At 38.6% G+C, this 3,538-nt stretch overlaps 1 pseudogene; it reads right to left on the bottom strand.

The window, feature by feature from the left end:
• Positions 1 to 86: 86 nt before the first annotated feature.
• LOC103583480 overlaps positions 87 to 3,538 on the bottom strand; it is a 4,155-nt pseudogene continuing 703 nt past the window's right edge.

Below are 3,538 nucleotides of genomic sequence, written 5' to 3'. Positions count from 1 at the left end.
TCACCTGTGTGAATTCTCTAATGCACACTGAGTTGTGACTTATAGTAGAAATTTTCTACATTATTTACATTCACATGCTTTCTCACCTGTATGAGTTCTCTGATGTACAGTGAGGTATTTCTAGTAGAAAGACTTTACATTCTTTACATTTATATGGTTTCCTACCTATATGAGTTCTCTGATGCCTGCTGAATGACTTCCTCTGAAAGGCTTTTCCACATTCACTACATTCATATGGTTTCTCGCCTGTGTGAGTTCTCTGATGTACAGTGAGGTATTATTTATAGTANTAGAAGGTGTGAAGAACTGCCTGGACTTTTGTTGTTGTTGCAAGACCAGAAAGTAATGCTCTTCACTTGTTTCCATAATCCCCTGAACAGAGCTCAGCTACACAGTCCTGCACACAATAACAAGATACTGAGTATGCATGCTATCTGCGTGACTTACTCTGAAAGCCTTTTCCACATTTGCTATATTCATATGGTTTCTCACCTGTGTGAGTTCTCTGATGTACACTGAGGTGTGATTTACAGTGGACTTTCCACATTCTTTACATTTGTATGGCTTCTCACCTCTGTGAGTTCTTTGATGTCCATTGAGGTGTGATTTACAGTAGATTTTCTACATTCTCTTATGTTCATGTGGTTTCCACCTGTGTGAACTCAGACGTTTGCTGAGGAGTGACTTCTTGTGGAGTTTTTCCACATTCGTGACATTCATATGGTTTTTCACCTGTGAGTTCCCTGATGTACAGAGGTATTATTTATACTAGACTTTCTACATTCTTTACATTCATATGTTTTTTTACCTATGTGAGTTCTCTGATGCCTGCTGAAGTGTGACTTACTCTGAAAGCCTTTTCCACATTTGCTATATTCATATGGTTTCTCACCTGTGTGAGTTCTCTGATGTACACTGAGGTGTGATTTACAGTGGACTTTCCACATTCTTTACATTTGTATGGCTTCTCACCTCTGTGAGTTCTTTGATGTCCATTGAGGTGTGATTTACAGTAGATTTTCTACATTCTCTTATGTTCATGTGGTTTCCACCTGTGTGAACTCAGACGTTTGCTGAGGAGTGACTTCTTGTGGAGTTTTTCCACATTCGTGACATTCATATGGTTTTTCACCTGTGAGTTCCCTGATGTACAGAGGTATTATTTATACTAGACTTTCTACATTCTTTACATTCATATGTTTTTTTACCTATGTGAGTTCTCTGATGCCTGCTGAAGTGTGACTTACTCTGAAAGCCTTTTCCACATTTGCTATATTCATATGGTTTCTCACCTGTGTGAGTTCTCTGATGTACACTGAGGTGTGATTTACAGTGGACTTTCCACATTCTTTACATTTGTATGGCTTCTCACCTCTGTGAGTTCTTTGATGTCCATTGAGGTGTGATTTACAGTAGATTTTCTACATTCTCTTATGTTCATGTGGTTTCCACCTGTGTGAACTCAGACGTTTGCTGAGGAGTGACTTCTTGTGGAGTTTTTCCACATTCGTGACATTCATATGGTTTTTCACCTGTGAGTTCCCTGATGTACAGAGGTATTATTTATACTAGACTTTCTACATTCTTTACATTCATATGTTTTTTTACCTATGTGAGTTCTCTGATGCCTGCTGAAGTGTGACTTACTCTGAAAGCCTTTTCCACATTTGCTATATTCATATGGTTTCTCACCTGTGTGAGTTCTCTGATGTACACTGAGGTGTGATTTACAGTGGACTTTCCACATTCTTTACATTTGTATGGCTTCTCACCTCTGTGAGTTCTTTGATGTCCATTGAGGTGTGATTTACAGTAGATTTTCTACATTCTCTTATGTTCATGTGGTTTCCACCTGTGTGAACTCAGACGTTTGCTGAGGAGTGACTTCTTGTGGAGTTTTTCCACATTCGTGACATTCATATGGTTTTTCACCTGTGAGTTCCCTGATGTACAGAGGTATTATTTATACTAGACTTTCTACATTCTTTACATTCATATGTTTTTTTACCTATGTGAGTTCTCTGATGCCTGCTGAAGTGTGACTTACTCTGAAAGCCTTTTCCACATTTGCTATATTCATATGGTTTCTCACCTGTGTGAGTTCTCTGATGTACACTGAGGTGTGATTTACAGTGGACTTTCCACATTCTTTACATTTGTATGGCTTCTCACCTCTGTGAGTTCTTTGATGTCCATTGAGGTGTGATTTACAGTAGATTTTCTACATTCTCTTATGTTCATGTGGTTTCCACCTGTGTGAACTCAGACGTTTGCTGAGGAGTGACTTCTTGTGGAGTTTTTCCACATTCGTGACATTCATATGGTTTTTCACCTGTGAGTTCCCTGATGTACAGAGGTATTATTTATACTAGACTTTCTACATTCTTTACATTCATGTTTTTCTTACCTATGTGAGTTCTCTGGTGCCTGCTGAAGTGTGACTTACTCTGAAAGCCTTTTCCACATTTGCTATATTCATATGGTTTCTCACCTGTGTGAGTTCTCTGATGTACACTGAGTTGTAACTTACAGTAAAAAGCCTTTCCAGTCTTTACATTCGTATGGTTTCTCACCTGTGTGAGTACTTTGATATTGAGATGTGATTTACAGTAGAAAGATTTTCTACATTATTTACATTCATATGGTTTCTCANTTAGAAATTATGTCCTGCCATAAATATATTCCATGGCTTTCTTGGCTTTTGGTAGTTAGACTTTTGGCAATCAGGACATCTGAAACAAGAAAAATAAACAGACAAATCCACGAACCAGACATAAATATTGCTTATAAAATGTGCATGTAAACATAAAGAAGTTTCTTCATATCCTCACAGCCTAGGAATGTATAAAACTTAATAATGGATGTTGGTTATATAACTATTTTTCCTACATACTACATTAATGTAACAAATTATGTTTATATGTTTTCTAATGTTCAATTATGTTTTGCATTACTTTATTTTTGATTCATAAAAAATATTTGGTAAAATTTCCCTTACTGCCTTGTCTTCCACCAAGTACTTACCAGCTGCCATTTGTTTACCCTGTTCTTTTTTCCTATTTCATTCTTATAACAGCGGTGGTCATTGTGTAGCACTTTGTCCCTTCTTTCTCTTCTTTGCAGGTAGCAATGTTTTCCTGGATCAGCTATGTTCAGGAGGAAGCCACTCTTCTGTCTCTTAAATTTTGCTTAAGTTCAGGATGTTACACCTATGTGTTTTTTTCGTTTGCTTAGGGCCCAGGACTTTCTTTTCTACAACAGGGGCACCAAATTTGTCTGCTCTCACTGTCTTGGCTCCAGGTCCTGGGACTCTTCTCTCCATGTGAATGTTCTTCCCTTCCCACTTTATACCCCGAGAGGCCCAGCCCAGTTGGGACTCCCCAGGGACACCCACTCCACCTGGTTAGTCTCTGCTACACCAACATATGGCACTACCTTGTTCCTCTCCTCATCACCAGTCATATTTAAAATCAGACCCTGAGTACATCTCCTCTGCCCCTCACTTTGTGATCTCCTGTGGGGCAGAGTGACTGCAAGA

This window comes from Galeopterus variegatus, unplaced genomic scaffold, assembly GCF_000696425.1.
Source record: "Galeopterus variegatus unplaced genomic scaffold, G_variegatus-3.0.2 Scaffold23414, whole genome shotgun sequence".
NCBI lineage: Eukaryota > Metazoa > Chordata > Mammalia > Dermoptera > Cynocephalidae > Galeopterus > Galeopterus variegatus.
The sequence above is the reverse complement of the archived record's forward strand: the minus strand, read 5'-3'. Positions and strand labels throughout refer to the sequence as shown.